The sequence below is a fragment of the Lepisosteus platostomus genome, chromosome 5 (genome assembly GCF_059453375.1).
Source record: "Lepisosteus platostomus isolate fLepPlt1 chromosome 5, fLepPlt1.hap1, whole genome shotgun sequence".
Classification (NCBI taxonomy): Eukaryota; Metazoa; Chordata; class Actinopteri; order Semionotiformes; family Lepisosteidae; genus Lepisosteus; species Lepisosteus platostomus.
This window is the reverse complement of record NC_142615.1, coordinates 11,338,591-11,355,489: the sequence shown is the minus strand read 5'-3', so window position 1 is coordinate 11,355,489 and position 16,899 is coordinate 11,338,591. Positions and strand designations below refer to the sequence as shown.

General features: G+C 40.3%; 2 long non-coding RNA genes across 2 annotated transcripts; both read right to left on the bottom strand.

The window, feature by feature from the left end:
* Window positions 1-1,159: 1,159 nt before the first annotated feature.
* Window positions 1,160-4,126, bottom strand: LOC148663487 (uncharacterized). The gene is made up of 4 exons (XR_015936428.1): window positions 4,053-4,126; window positions 3,469-3,527; window positions 3,247-3,361; window positions 1,160-2,681 (listed from the first exon to the last, which is right to left on the bottom strand). It is a non-coding gene; the product is annotated as an uncharacterized LOC148663487 (long non-coding RNA).
* A 129-nt stretch (window positions 4,127-4,255) lies between these two features.
* On the bottom strand, window positions 4,256-5,147 carry LOC148663486 (uncharacterized). Its single transcript, XR_015936429.1, has 3 exons — window positions 5,080-5,147; window positions 4,516-4,607; window positions 4,256-4,394 (listed from the first exon to the last, which is right to left on the bottom strand). It is a non-coding gene; the product is annotated as an uncharacterized LOC148663486 (long non-coding RNA).
* Between the last annotated feature and the right edge of the window lie 11,752 nt (window positions 5,148-16,899).

Below are 16,899 nucleotides of genomic sequence, written 5' to 3'. Positions count from 1 at the left end.
TCTGAATCTCTTTTTCTCATGCTTTTATTTAATATGGCACAATGCACTGGGATAGGGGTATTCTGTTCACAAACCAATAGCATTTAAACCACAGCACCCACAATGCTGCAAGTGTTTTGCACACTAAGCGGGTCCTCTGACTTTTCCCAGCTTTATTTTGGGTTGTGGAACCTTTCTTTATATTTTTTAGGATTTTCTGAAGATAACACTACAGGTGGGATGGGTGGGTTGTCTTCATGGCTCAATAGCATTTCAAATACAGCACCCACACTGCTGAAACCAAGTGTTTTACACACCAGACAGGCCCCCGAACCTCATACAACCTTACTGTGGCTGTGGCCCCTGTCTTTATTTTGTAATGAGTTTCTGAAGATAACACTACAGGTAATACACTGGGACAGGTGGGTCGTCTTCATGGCTCAATAGCATTTCAAATACAGCACCCACTCTGCTGAAACCAAGTGTTTTACACACCAGACAGGCCCCCAAACCTCATACAACCTTACTGTAGCTGTGGCCCCTTTCTTTAATTTTTTATGATTTTCTGAAGATTACACTACAGGTAATACACTGGGACGGGTGGGTCGTCTTCATGGCTCAATAGCATTTCAAATACAGCATCCACTCTGCTGAAACTAAGTGGTTTACACACCAGACAGGCCCCCAAACCTCATACAACCTTACTGTGGCTGTGGCCCCTGTCTTTATTTTGTAATGAGTTTCTGAAGATAACACTACAGGTAATACACTGGGACAGGTGGGTCGTCTTCATGGCTCAATAGCATTTCAAATACAGCACCCACTCTGCTGAAACCAAGTGTTTTACACACCAGACAGGCCCCCGAACCTCATACAACCTTACTGTGGCTGTGGCCCCTGTCTTTATTTTGTAATGAGTTTCTGAAGATAACACTACAGGTAATACACTGGGACAGGTGGGTCGTCTTCATGGCTCAATAGCATTTCAAATACAGCACCCACTCTGCTGAAACCAAGTGTTTTACACACCAGACAGGCCCCCGAACCTCATACAACCTTACTGTGGCTGTGGCCCCTGTCTTTATTTTGTAATGAGTTTCTGAAGATAACACTACAGGTAATACACTGGGATAGGGGGGTGCTATTCATGAGTCAAAAGCTTCATCACAACATCTGAAAATTTTAGATTTTACATTCTTTTTATTTCCCATGTTTCGTTTAGTTTTTTCCTAATTTCACATTTTAAATAAGCTATATCTGTAATCACAATGAAGGTGTGGTATGCAGTCTTGATGATGTGACTGTGTAACCATCAGGCACGAAGGAGAGAAAAACAAAAAACTCCAAAGGAGAAAAAAAATCTCTGGGGGTCCAAGGCCTGATGGTTGACCTCCCCTCCAGGTCCTGGTTGTGTATGACAAATAGTTACTAGAAACAGTTCACATGCACAACCATGCAGATTGACACGGTGAATTCTATTTCATATATTATGTGAGACTAGATGTTAATGTTGAGTGTGTCCCATCCACTGGGTTGAGCAGTACAGGATCTTGAGTTTTGTAGGCTGGGTTCCTTGCTTCAGAAATCCAGGAGGATCCCTTGTCATGGGGGACGGAGCTCAATATCAACCAAAGGCACCGAAGAGAGAACAGTGGCAGGCATGGTGTGGAGAAAAAAAAAGGGTTAGACACAGAAAAAACAATTGCAACGTGGTTGTCTACTTACCCACTTGATATCTATGTTTCTGCACCTCCTAAAGAATTAGATCACTTGGGATAAAGAAGACTACAGAGACGATGTAGAAGACTACAGCATTGTTAAATATGCTTGTAGGTATGGGGCATCCTTAAAAAGGTCTGACATATATTTCCACAATTTAGGGGCTGTGTGCCTAAATGCTCTGCTACGTGCTTGCTATTGTTAACATAATCTGTTCATTGATCTAGACAGCATCCTACAACTACCTTAACCTTACTGTAAGAAAAGTATCACTTTGGTGTCTAGGCTGTTCTTTTTCATGAGTCTCCACTCCTGGAGATGTACATGGTACGATATTGAAAGCCAGTGGGGTTCGGACTTCGATGATGCAATTGTGTTTTATTGTTCCGGTTAGAATCCTTTTAGCACTGTGCCCTGTCTGAAGGTAGATAGAGTACTGTTTTGGAAACCTAATAAAAAGGAATCACCCTAGATACACTTCTATTTGATAGAAGCCATTTTTCTTTGATCTTTCTCACAACGGAGTGGAATTTCTTGATTAATCTATCTTACTAGGATGGATACAATTTTATCTGGAAATCTTTCACATAAATCATGTCATGGTGACATACTGTCGTTTTACATTTCTTTGCACTACTACAGTGATGTTAACAGTGTGTAGTGATCATATTTAAAAGGGACTGTGTTGTGTCATGATTAACTTTTTTACTGTTTTCATACAGACTTTGTTTGGTTTCTGGCAATAGATAACAAATGGTTTCTAGTGATTTTGTGTTCTAGTGTTTTTCATTATTGTTTGGCAAAGTGTACGAAAGTTTACTCTTACCCAAGATAAAATTTTTGGGGGGATATTGAAACTTGTACTTACGTGTCTTTTGGAGGTGAATTCTGCTGAGAACACGTTGACAGTCTTCTTGAGTTTCCAGCATGTCTTTTATGTAATGCTCGGGAGTAGGGGGTGGATGCTCACTCATCAACAGTGCCTGAAATATAAAACCGTAAGAAGGGTTACGAACTGCAAAGGATCCAAGGAGAATAAATGGGTCACAAATCAAGATCTAGGTATTTGCACAATTTGCCAGATCTCTCTTAATCAAACTCCTTTTTTCTTACTTTGTGTTTTTACAGCAAGACGTTATATTGTTTCTGTGCTAAATGGCAAGCTCTTTTAGGTGTTCATGGTTGTGTCTTTGTTTCTATACTATTGGAAAGAAACCTAGTAAGTGATTTGATGCATCCATGTCTAATCATTAATCTGACACAGTAATTCTATCTTTGAGATGCCTGTGTCATGTAATAAATTGCACAGATTATCAGTAATCTTTTATGTGTGCCTTCTTTGGTGTGTTTTTTGAAAAGTTATCTCTAATTTATAGAACCATTAATGCCAGAAGACAAGCCTGCAATCCAAACTTCTTGACAATAACAAACAATTATAACGTCCACTGAAATATGTCATCCTACTGTATGTTTCTGCTGAATCTAAAACTACATGTCCTGCTTAAAAAACCCTTTCATAGTGATAGTTTGCATGCAGAGCATACTCACCAAACTGGGGTTGGCAAAATGTACATATCCATGTTACTTCATTCTTTGCGCTTTCATACTCTTCTTTTGAGATGCACAATTCATGGAACCAGTTTTCACAACTGTCACACTGAATCTACACGGACAGTAAACCTTATATCACTTCAGCTATCACATTTCACTGGCATGTTTTGTTATTATGTGCATACATTACACATACAGATAGAGATGATGTTCACTTACCCAGTTTGTCTGCCGCACTGGTGTTTCTCCACACATCAGGCACATGTCCTGGAGAGGAGCTATAATAAACATGCCAAATAGACTGATTTTTCCAATGTTATCTACAGATCATTGTTGCATAATTGAAGACAGTTTGATAGTGACCTTTTCGTATGCACTTTCCTGATTAGGTGTTCTACTGCTTCTTAAACCGCACATTGTCATGTCTCAGAATACTCCTGTCAACACCTGTTACCCTTTTTTGCGTCAGCGTGTGTTGCTATGATTTTAAGGGGGCACATGATAACACAGCTATCATGTTTCAGTTTGCTTTGCTTCACTATGGGCAATTTAGACCCACACTTTTCCCAGACAATGGTTGTGTCAACCACGACGAAGGCCAAAGTGTCATTGAATTTTAACTGTGTGAAATGTGATTTAATTAACTTTTCATCACTGTGTTATATAGTACAAAAAGAATACCCAAATGAGTTCTGCATATAAATAAATCTTTTTCATCCAGACTTGTTACAGAGAGAGAACATGCTTCAGGAAAATAATATACACCAAGAAAAGTAGGCAATGAGGATCAAATGGTACAATACCTGAAGCCTCAAGAATTCTGATTGACAGGTCTTCCCGCAACTTTCTCATTTCTTTGACACTGCTGTTTATTTCGATATATGTTGGAATATCCGGGAAATTGTTAATGATGTCTGTGCCCATCTAACAGACAAAAGTTTGTTGCAATTATTTCCCTAAAAATCTCTCATACAATAGTTTTAAGTCCAAAATTTCGGCGTGGAAAGGTTATGCTGACCTGCATCACAAAGACCCCACAGCTTGAGGCATCTGCTTGCCTGGTGTGACCAATCACGCTTGGGTGCCAGTTGATATTCAACCAGTCTTCTTTTCCTAGGACATTCCTTCGCATCTTAAAAAAGTCCCTGTGAATCAAAACAATAGGTTATTGATAAATGAGGAAATATTTGTCATGCTGAACTTGAACCTGAAATGTATGTGTGCCCCTGCAGAATTTCACCACGAAACTAATGCTTGATTTCTTACCTGAACCTTTTTGCCGCTGCAGTGGAGTCTCCCATCTCATCACTCCCCATAGGGTCGACCACAAAGACTTTCTGGGATGGAGCATACAGATACTGCAAGAAACAAAGGGCCCATCATCAGACATGAAGTTGCATTTAATGTGGGGCCAGACACACAGGCAGTTTCAGGAGTTTTATGTTGTTTAAACAAAGGTTTTTAATATTTGAATGTTTTATATATATAATATTTATATTTATATATTATTTAACATTTAATATTTTGCAAACCTCGGCAAAGACAGTCAGGAAATGACCTAACAGTACTTTTTTTCCTACATGACACTTTGACTTGTTTGGTTGTCTGTTCATTACACAGCAGTATTCACAATAATAATTTAGGAAAAGTGCACTGTCACCATTGCCTTGGACACTCACTATCAATGTCCACCTTTTTTAACAGGAGAGGAACACATACATTGTGACTTTGTAATTTTTTTAGATGCAACAAGGATAATCACTTGAACTGTAATGGTTCCAGGTGTAATTATAAACCTACGCTGTTTTGGATAACCTGCACCACACCTACCAACAATTTCCAGTGGACACCAGTGTTAAAAAAGCTAATAATGGCTTCATAGTTTTCAAAGTTGACCTGTAATGAAAAGAATGACAAGATTAGTACAACAGGCTGCCTCACAGGGATGGTGTGCTACCTTTGAATTTTGATTTCTGACTATAAAGGTAGTTTCTTTAGGCAGCACCATGGGCACAGTTGTGACCTGTTTTGATTGCTTGTAGCTCTCCTTGTTTCTCTATTGATAAAACAATCATCAGTTAGTGAAAAACCATGTTTGCCCCTCACTAATGTAATCCATCAACATTTGTGTTTGATGTCCTTACCTTGGACAAACGTTGTCTAGCCATGCGCTATCTATTCCCACTCATGATTACACCAGTTGTGTAGTGGTTCATTAGGAAAACCTTCTTCCCCAAGTCCATGGATTATTTCGCTACTTGAAAGTAACACTCAATGGTCTTATGGAAAAAGCAAACACAATTGAAGAAGATGTGATTTCACGCACTCACACACATTTGATTACACAAAAGCTCAGAAACCTTAACAAATGCATGCAATCAAACACTTTCATCTTACCTCGCCTATGAGCCACTCATCTGGTTTCAGAGACACAAACTCCGAGTGTCTGAGAATATATGTGTCTGCACTGTGCATGGATGGCAAAACTGCAACCACTAATTCACTCGGATTGATGTTCCAAAGGGCGTGTACCTAAAAAAGATTTACCAAGCCAAAAGCATACACAAGAGATCACTGGACCTAACATAATGAAAATTGAGATTACACACCACAAGTATAACACAAGTATGTCAACAAGTATAACAAGTTAGAGAGAAACGACAAAGAACACCTACAGTAGTAGAAGATGACATTCATAAGCTCTGAAAAAGAAGTGAATGTCCACACAGAGAAATATTTGAAATACAAATCCTACCTTCTTTTTGAAATCTGTTTTCTCTTTTATAAGTTTTGAGATGGGGCGTGCATCACAGTGTGGTGTGATCACTTCAGCCATGCCCACGGCAGCTTGCTTGGGTGACACTTTCCTTTCTTCTTTGTGCTGCCATTCTTTATATTCTGTGGTTCCTGCTTTCCCCTGCTGTACTTGCAGGCCGTTGCTGTCATCTGGCAATTTTTCATTTGTTTCAATATTTCTATTGCTAACTTTTTTTTCCTGTGTTCTCATTTTTTTGGGGATTGGAATTTTCTGTGGTGCGCTGTAGAATTTATTTTTTGTTTCTTTGCCTACACCTGGTGCTCTCTTTGCCCATTGTTCCTGTGCATGTTCATGACGTGTCTTAGTGGTGATCAATGGAGCCGTCAAAACCTTTTTGGGGAGAGCATTTTGGATTATATGTTCTCTGTACCGGCCTTGGAGGGATTGTCTCATTATCGTAATAAACTCTGCTGGCCTCAGTTTCCTCCTGTGCTGAAGTATTGAATGCTTGACAATGCCAAACCAGGTCTCAACATGACAATTAGTGGCTCTTGTTTGTGCTACCTCTGACATTGATATGTCTTTTTTGCTGTCTGAAGCATATCTTGCCAGGTCACCCAACAAAATTCCACTCCACAGTGGAAATAGTGCCATGTATCTTTGCAACAGAAATCTTATTATGTCTTCACAGAAATAGGGGTTCACATTGTGTTGTGTCCCATAGTCATCATGTCCTTGAGCTGATATGCTGTCTTCATAAATACCTTTGAACTCCACAGCGAAAGGAGAGCGGCCCAGGCTGCCTCTCATTTTTGGGTACAGTACCTCATCTGTGTCTTTGACTTCTGCTTCCTTTTCCATCTGGTCTGGTGTGGTTGTTTGAGAAATGTAAGCGTTAAGGAGGCAGACACTAGATTGGACTTCATTTGTGAACCTCCTGCTTGAGAGTACAATACACATGTGTTTGAAAACATTTCTGGCGACACTCAAAGTTGTGCTGTTTTGCAGGATGGCAAAGGAAAATGTTGCAAAGTCTCGCAGTCCTTTGTCTGTTGTTTTTTTACTAATTGCTTGAGAGACAGCCTTTATGACATGGGCAGAGCAAAGGTGCAGAACAGTGAACATCTGAAGTTCTGTGTACTTAAGTTTGCCTTGGCAGACTTTCATTGCACGATTTAAGTATGCATGGATGGTGTCCCCATTGAAGGCAAAAAGAACACTGTGAATCAGGGCCCAGCTGTAGTCAGTTTCTACATGCTGCACTCTCTTGGTAGTACATGTTGAGATGTCAAACATGAATTTCCGTAGCCAACGTTCTATACTGACAATGGTGTGGTCAGTTGTCAACATTTCAGACACTGGTAATGGAGGCTTTCTTTTTCCACCTCCAGGTAACGTAAGACTGTAGTACAAAATTCTTTTGTTCTCCGATGGAATTTTTCTGACTACCCCTCCTGTTGCATCCAGGTAAAGGCTGACTTTCTCCTTCATCTTTAGATGGGCAATAAGAATTCGCATACTCTGTTCTGTGTAAAGATAGGCAGCAAATGTGTCTAACTGCAAAATCTGTATATATCCTGGGAAATGGACAATGTCGAAGTCGCATGCTTTCATATATTTTTGTGCCATATGTAATTCAAACACTGGATCATAGTGAATGCGTTTACTGTTCCTGAACTCTGATGAAATGACTTTCAGGACATTCTGTGTTAGTGGTTTAGATAAATTGCCTGCTGCAATTTCAGCAAGCGGTGTTCTGCTCAGGTTCCTGTAGTACACATTGCTGATTCCTTTTGTGAGGGCACGGGCAATCTTTCGACGATAAGGCTGACGTGCTTGTCGAAATTTTGTTTCCCTTTTACTGTGCTGTATTTGCCCTGCTCGTACAACATCAATTGTGATGTCATCATTGCCCATTGGTTTGTCTTGTTGTCATAATGTATTTTACATTGCAGGACCTGAAGGTACAGACTGCTTTTATCATCAGAAAGTTTTTTTTTTTCTGCTGTTCTCTTTCCTGATGTATTGGTATTTGAAGGCTATTGGGCAACAAGGATTTATCTTCCTGAACTCGTTATATAAGATCTGGGTCCATGGTCGTCTTAGTTTAGATATACCTTTTAGAGGTGCTATTTTTCTCCATTGTTCAGCCTTTAAACATACTTGGAAAGTTTTAGGCACAGACATAATCTTTCTTAATCCCCTTTTATCCTGAGGTGACGTCCCAGACGAGCTTGCCCCCTGGGAATATTCACTGTGCTCTTCAGGATTTTTTTCTGATTCTACACAGATTTTTTCTCCTTCAAACATGTCACCACTGTCTGTGCTGCCGTGTGCAGCCCATGCATCTTCTGTATCTTCTGATGAACTTCTGAGCTCTGTGTTGCCTTCCAAACTATGTCCCTCACTTTGACTTGAAATATGGACTATAGATTGTGTACTGTCATCTGGTTTTGAATCCTTACCAATACTCACCCCCTTCTGCGCCCTAAGCACTTGGATTCTTACTTTTTTTCTATCTTCATGCCAAATCACTGATAACCATTTCCTGTTGCTGGAGTAATCCTCTCCAAGGACTCTGTTTGACAGTGTTGACCACATACTGTATTGTCATGCCACCTAATTTTTTTTTCTATCTTAGAAAACTTCAGAAATTCTTTGATCTCACTCCCTACTCCACCAGCCCTTGACCACAGCTCTGGCCTCCTACTTCTCTGTCCTCCTTTAACATGTGGCATTGCCAACAATCTGAAAAATAGGGAACACATCTGAATGAAGTGGAAACATAATTGAAATTCAATACCCAACAGATGTACAAGTCCATTAAATGTTTTTATTTCTGTGTTTAATTTTTGAGGGACCCTATATTTTGATATAGCATCAATCACAAAACAGCATTCTGTCAATGTCACGACCACCAGCCCGGGGAGATCAACTCACAAAAGAACTAACCAGTACCAGCAGCGGGTTAATAATAACATGTGTTAATCCACCAGCACATGCTCTACTGTGCGGCAAGCAGCATTGTTTTAACCATTCAAACCCGCTTCCCGCTACTTGGTATTGAGTCTTCTCTTTTAGAGCTCTACCTCGCATTTACTCTGAATATCGCTTACTGGTTACTGAACTCCCTTTTGCCTCTGGACCTTGGACCTCACCTTCCGATTTGGATTGTTTGTTTCTCTCTGTACTTCAAGTATTTCAATCTACCTTTCACCTAACAATCTCACCTGACGTTCTAGATTGTTCGCCTGTCTCAATAACTACTTGCTCCTGCATCTGCATAGGATCTGCATACCTTTTCACTGAGGATTTCTGACAGTCAAAGCCACATAAAAAAAACTAGAAAAGAAGTATGTGTTTCTTTAAAAAAAATACCCCCAAATTGTTTTTGTTTTTTAAAAGTCAACATATCTGGGTTGTGTTTGCAAGATTTTTAAAAATTGCAAAGTTTGTGTGGGTATGATTGTAAAAAATCAAATCATAACTGAAGACGTCTCCATGGTCAAAACATTGTGTTTTCTTCTTCTCTTTTCAGCATGGAATAAACCTATTACTTGTTCCTTGGATATTACCATGTGCCAATAAGATATGATCACTGTATTGACCATATACAATTTCTTGCATTAGGAATTCCTATTTTGCATACCCCAGCTTGCTCTCCTTGAGATACACATACATGGAGAGTAGCTGGGGGTCAGAGCGCAGGGTCAGCCATTTATACGGCACCCCTGGAGCAGTTGGGGTTAAGGGCCTTGTTCAGGAGCCCAATGGAGTAGGATTCCTCTGCCGACGGTGGGATGTAAACCAGCAACCTTCCAGCCACAGGTGCAGATCCTTAGCCACAGAGCCACCATTCTGCCAAATGTGCCAATTCTTTAGAAAGAAGTCCAAAAGAATGCAAATTTACTTTTTTAAAATAGCTGTTGTAAATAACATCAGTGGCTATTGAAGAGTACATACAAGCACAGAGACAAGTTAATAAACTTGGAATGACTACTTACAGCTCTGGAAAGACCGAAGATATTGTTTCCGGTTGTTAAGGAACAAGTAATAGGTTTATTCCATGCTGAAAAAAAAAGAAGAGAGAAAACAATGTTTCGGCTGTGGAGCCTTCTTCAGGTGTGAGAGAGAGAAGGCAGTAGGCAAAGGTAATGTAGTGGGAGAACAAAGGCTGGGAGGGAGGAGGAGTGAGAGATGGGAGCAGGGGACAGAAAGAGAGGGCAATCAAGAGGTGTGAAGTCAGAATAGGTGTTGAGAGGTGTGAAATACAACTTCCAATGAATGGAGAAAATTTAGTAGAATAGTAGTCTGTTGTTTAGAGAAGGGGGAAGGTGTGATCCTAGCTGCAGGATAAGTTTGGTTTCGGTAGTCTTTCTAATGTATGAGTTCAGAAAACCATCTTTGAGAACACAGACGGAGAGATTAGAGTGGTCATGGCCATCAGAGGTGAAATGAGAAACAATGGTTTTTGGAGAGATCTTCAATCTTCACAGCCCTGACATGTTCTCTGAAGCGGTCTCCAAGTCTCCTTCCTGTTTCTCCAATATAGAGAGAAACTGGGCATTTACTGCAAGAGATACAGTAAATAAGGTTGCTGGAGGTACAAGATGCCATCTAGGTGATCCAGAATTGTCCTGAGGGGCCTTGAATGAGTGTGGTGTTGGATGTGTACTTGCAGGCGATACAGCGAGCTCTGTTGCAGGGGAAAGTACCTGGTGTGGATGGTTGCTGAGAGCGGTCAAGGGAGCTGTGAACACGAAGGTTGCGCAGATTAGGTGATTGGCGATAAGAGATGATGGGGCGGTCAGAAAAGAGGGCCCCAATGGAGGGATCATCCTGTAGGATGGAAAAGTTGTCGTTAACAGTCCTGGGGATAGGAAGTGTGTTAGGGAAGCACCAAAGGAATGCGGTTGTTATGGTGGGAGTTCCTGATTGGGTTGATGGTCCGAGGGGTGTTTTTGGCTCGGGCAAGGGCCCTGTCAATAACACTGCTGGGGTATCCTCTGTTGATGAAAAAGGAGTAGATTTTGAGGGTTTGATTCTGGAAGTCGATGTCGTTGCTGCATATTTGTTGTAGCCGAAGGAACTGTGAAAAAGGGAGAGAATTTTTAGTATGTTTGGGGTGAAAACAAGAGATAGCTGTGTGAATCCGTGGGTTTGTAATAAACAGAAGTGGAGAGTCTGGGGTAGTTGATGGAGAAGTTGATGTCCAGAAACGGAAGAGTAGTGGAAGATATGTTAACCATATATTTGAGGGACAGGTGGAAGTTGGTGAAATGATGCAGGAAGCACTTAAGCTGATCGTTGGAGCATGTGGCGGCACTGACACAGTCATCAATATATCGCTTGTAGAGGTCAGGGACATAGCCAGTGTATAAAAGCGAAGAAGCATTCTTCTACCCAGCCAACAAAGATATTGGCATAGCTGGGTCCCATTCTGGTGCCCATGGCAACTCCACTCACCTGTTGGTAAAAAAAATTATTGAAGGAGAATGCGTTCAGTCTGAGAACCAGTGTTTCTGGTTGTTGTCCTTTAATTGATCTGGCACCAAAACATTAATCCTAAACAGTCAAACAAGTCCATGTGATGAAAACCCTTATGCTCTTTAATGTTTTTTTACGCACTAATCCCCCCCCTCCCACTCATCAGCTTTTGGATGAGAGATTCTGACCACTGTATAAGATCAGAAGCAGTAGAAGAAACGGGCTTCTTTTCTGCTTATTTAACACACTCCTAATGCAAACAACACATTACGAGTACAACGGAAAGGTTGCACCAAATGGGATCAAGCAATTTAAAACATATGTTCAGGGTACAGGAAAGTTGTTAGAGAGATGAATGGTATTCATGAAACAAATAATGTTGCAAAAAACTTTGCCAAACGTCACAACCCATTTAACATTCATCAGACAGGTTAATCAGTTGGATATCTCTTAGGTTCTAAATGCACTTAACGGCTGTATAATGCAAGCAAAAGAGTAAAAAGAACAGTAGTGAACTACAGTTCTTACAATAATAAACAGCCATTTGATCTTGTGAATGATCTATCATACACCCTTGAAATGATGTTAAAGATTTGGAAGTTTGCACAGCTTGTAGTCTTTCTAACTCCATGAGACACACAGACAGGGAGAGAAGCTGGGGGTCAGAGCGCAGGGTCGGCCACTGTGCTCTTGTGTCAAACAGGTCATACAAAGACCGCCATTCCTTAGATCTTTCCCTGAACCTGTGCGTCACTTCCTCACCTTCCAGAAGCAAAATATCGAGATTCCACACACCCTTCCCCACAGTAACAGCTGTTGGAATAGAAATTGTACATGACAGCAGACAATGGTCAGAGAAAAAAAAACAGGGGTTAGGCCTGCGGTCGTGCAAGTAAAATCACGTATCAAACAAAATGCGTGAGGCTTGGGTCCCATTAGACTAGTCCCATGTAAAACCTGCCCTCCCCTGACTATGAAGTTTGAAGCCATCTTTCAGTTTAAAATCTTTACATAATGTTTGCAATAATATTGATGATTTATCAAATTTGACCCGTCTCTCGCCCCTCATTCTGCCTTCTCTTTCTAAAAGAGAATTAAAATCCCCAGCTAAAACCACTGGTTCCCATCACAATAAATATACTCAGTTTCTGAATTAGGACATATCTGTCATGTGAGCAACTCAGACAATATATATTTAAGAGTGTAAATTAGACATTCATGAAACCCAGATACACCACCAGTGCTTTCCCTGGTTTCACTACAAGGTGCTGACGTACCTCTACCATCTTATTTTTAATTAGAACAGCTATACCGTCAGATTTATTTTCTTTGGACCCACTCCAGATTGATGGGCCCAATGTCCACAGTTCTTCCATATCCTTATAGCAGTTTTTAAAGCGTAACCCACACTCCTGTAACAACACAATATCAGCATTTACCTTCCTCACAAATGATAGTATAGTCCTTGCCCTTAACTTGGAGCGAATGCTTCTCACATTTATTGACACAATATTAAGAGCCATACTTAAAGTAGGACCAGGGGAGACTAAAAGCTCTGGCTACAATCATTCAGTAGGTGACACCTACCCAACAGGCCTCCCCCCCCCTTTTGCTTTAATTGTCTCCTCCTCCACCACCCCCACAATCCATAGGATATTTCACCACCTGCCCTCCTGAGTCTTTGGTTCTAAAGCTTGGTCAGTAAGATCACATATATTAGAGACATCTAAACCCATGGGAGAACCTACCTGAGGACTCGGAAAATGATCTTCTCTCACTCTTCTACTCGGAGTTCAATCATTTTCTAAATCCAATGTCTCTTTTAGACTGCACCCTCTGTTCTGTACATTTCATTTGAGCACTTTCAGTCTCCACAGGTGGCAGGCTATTGGAAGAGCAATGGTCTTCCCAGTTTTGTTCTATTTGCAAAGGAATTTGGACAGTCTTTAAACACATGACCTTCACACTCACAGAGATTACATTTCCTCACGCTTGTACATTCAGTATATGCATGTCCAATTTCCTTGCACTTAACACACACCACCTTTGTACAGGCATCCACAAAGTGACCCAGCTCCCCACATCTCCTGCACGGTTTTGGCTGCCCTTGGTAGAACACAAGGCCTCTATTTTCACCTAATCCAATCAAAGAAGGAATGTGTTTAAATCCACCATAACCATTTTTTGTCTTCATGCAATGAAACAGGTACTCTCCATGCACAGTTCCAGATGCCATCATCATCCAAGACTTTCTGAAGCTCACCTTTCACTAAACAATACTTAGACAACCATGTCAAAACATCTTCCTTCATCACCATCTCATTAAACATGCGAACAATCACAGTCCTATTAATTAATAATAATTGCTTACACTTATACAGTGCTTTTCTGGACACTCCACTCAAAGCGCTTTACAGGTAATGGGGACTCCCCTCCACCACCACCAATGTGCAGCATCCACCTGGATGATGCGACGGCAGCCATAGTGCGCCAGAACGCTCACCACACATCAGCTATCAGTGGGGAGGAAAGCAGAGTAATGTAGCCAATTCATAGGGGGGGATTATTAGGAGGCCATGATTGGTGAGGGCCAATTGGAAATTTGGCCAGGACACCGGGGTTACACCCCTACTCTTTTCGAGAAACGCCCTGGGATTTTTAATGACCACAGAGAGTCAGGACCTCGGTTTTACATCTTATCCGAAGGACGGAGCCTGTTTACAGTCTAGTGTCCCCGTCACTATACTGGGGCATTTGGACCCACACAGACCACAGGGTGAGTGCCCCCTGCTGGCCCCACTAACACCTCTTCCAGCAGCAACCTTGGTTTTTCCCAGGAGGTTTCCCCTCCAGGTACTGACCAGGCTCACACCACATTAGAAACATCCATCAGCTTCTGCCATTCAAACATTCTAATCAGGCCCACATCTTTTTTTCTACTCTATTTTTATCCAAAATTGATCCAGTAACTTCGCCGATTGAAACTAATGTCAAAACCAATTCCCTTCAGCAAAGTGATTAAGCATTTGACATCTAATGCCTTAATCCTTTCTGTAACACCTTCCTTGAAAAGTCCAACCGTGAAATATCACCCGAGTGAGCCGAACCCTCACCACCCTTATACACCAAAAGTGAGCAAAAGTAATGGTGCATGCCGACTCTACAGGCCACCATGGCCGTTACAAATGTGTCAAAAGCAAACTTAACCTAAACCGAAACCTCTGCTGTGCACCAAACCCACCAAAACCCTATTCCCTTAATCTTACACTTATACAAAAACTCCACTCTCGACTTCTGGGTTTAACCCTTTACATCTCAAACACTGGTTAGAGACTCAGTGTGTCCCAGGCTCAGCGGTTATATAGGACAGGACTCGGCGAGCTGCAGGTGAAACTCGTTGTTCTGCGCTCCCCGTGCGGAATGCTCGTCTCCTCCCTCCAGACTCATCAAACCGCCTTCATACTCTATAGCGGGAAAAAAAAACTCCCTTTACTGTCTTCATACAGTACATCCCTCTTAAATCCCAGAAACACAGAAACTCCGGGGCGTTTCTGTGAGTCAGTACTAGGTTTCTCTGTTCGAGGTTACAAGCAGAAACAATAAAAGCGCTGAAAGCAGGAAGTTATTTCTGCTCGTAGGCATAAATGTGTAAAAATAAATGTTCTGATTCCTAAAACCTAATAAAATCCATGTAAGTCTCCTTTTCGTCCCCAATGCATATAACTGAATATAAACCAGTCACGTTCAGCTACTTTTCTGATGTATATGAATACACTAGTTCTGGTGCAGCTCTTACAACAAAGATACTTAAGAACTTTTTTTTCATACGAGCTCTTGCCGTTTTTAAATTGAATATTTTTTCATTTCAGTAAATCACACGAAACACCAGCAACACTCATTGTAAGCATCTGACCAATCACATTCCTGAATTTTAAACCCTTTTAGTATTTATTTTTAACTTGTTTTATTTTTTAAAAATTTTAAAACCTGTTTTAAGTATTCTTGCCATTTTTAGCATATTGTAAGTGGATTTTTTCAAATATTTTATTTTTTAAATCATATCAACCCATTGTAAGTTCCCATTGATAATTCCTGAGCTTTATAACTGTGTATTATTTCTTTTTACCTTTTTTAATTTTTTTATTATTTTACAGAGCTTTTTAATATATTGTGAGCATTTTAGTGTAATTTTAAAATAGGACTATCAATGCTCCTGACTTTTAAACCTGTATTTATTCTGATATTATTCTCTCTACCTGCAAATGAGGGAGGTATTTGATTTTAAATTTGTTGATTTGGGGGGAAAATGTACATTCATTTCCTTGTATTTATCACCAGTGAGAAACTTTTTTTGGATGAATTGCATTTTTGGATGAATTGCAATCTTTACTTCAAGGCCTTCAGGCTGATATAGAAATGACGGGAGATTTAAATGACACATTTGATAAATCAGACAGGAACAGCATAACATCTAAAATGGCAGAACCCTCTAAAGTACTGAAAAAATTCCGGCACATTCATAATAAATACAATTTATTTAATTTAAAGCATAAAATTTGCTTTAAAAAGAAAACCACAATTTGTACGATATCATATTTCAATATCGACATTCAGATGAAGAATTTGAGGATTTGAATATCATTGAAGAGTACATCGATTTTGGGACAATGTTTGCATCTGAATAATCCTTCCTCCTGGAAAGAAGGAAAAAAAAGTTTTGAGTCTCAGTCTTCAGGATCCCCCCCAAAAAACGTGCACATTTGTTTCTGATGTATTTTGGATAACGATATAACTCTCATAGAAGATACATTTTATCAGTTGAATGCAGTCGATACTTTCGACTTTTTATATGATGATAGGACCTACTGTACATTTAGGGCTCAGTACTGATAACACTGCTTCTATTGATGGAGTAGAAATAAGTGATGTACTGGCAGTTTTTTTTCTGAGGTAAGAGGTCCTAGAACACCTCCTATAAAAATGTTAAGATTCAGAGCAAGAAATATTTTTCCACCTCACCTAATGCTATTGCATTAACGAGGCTTAAGTTGGTTTCTTATTCGCCAGCTGCTGCTTTGTGTTTTTCGTTCCATCTTAAATGCTACTGCTGTGATGTTATGTCGTCTTTCGCCTGTAGATGGCTCTCTACAGTCATTTTTAAAAATACTTATCCGGATGTATTATTGTACATTTCCTCAGTAAAGGGGAATATGTAAGTAGAGACTGTCCAAATTGCATTTTTGTATGAAACACATTTCAGAAACACAACTCACAATAAAACAAACTGGCATGTTATACCACGAGTAAATAAGACAAAGGCAAAACGTAAATTCACTGGCACTTCCTGCATATTTTCCACGACCTTGCCTTCTGATCATAAAAAGTCTCAAACTCTTGCATTTTGC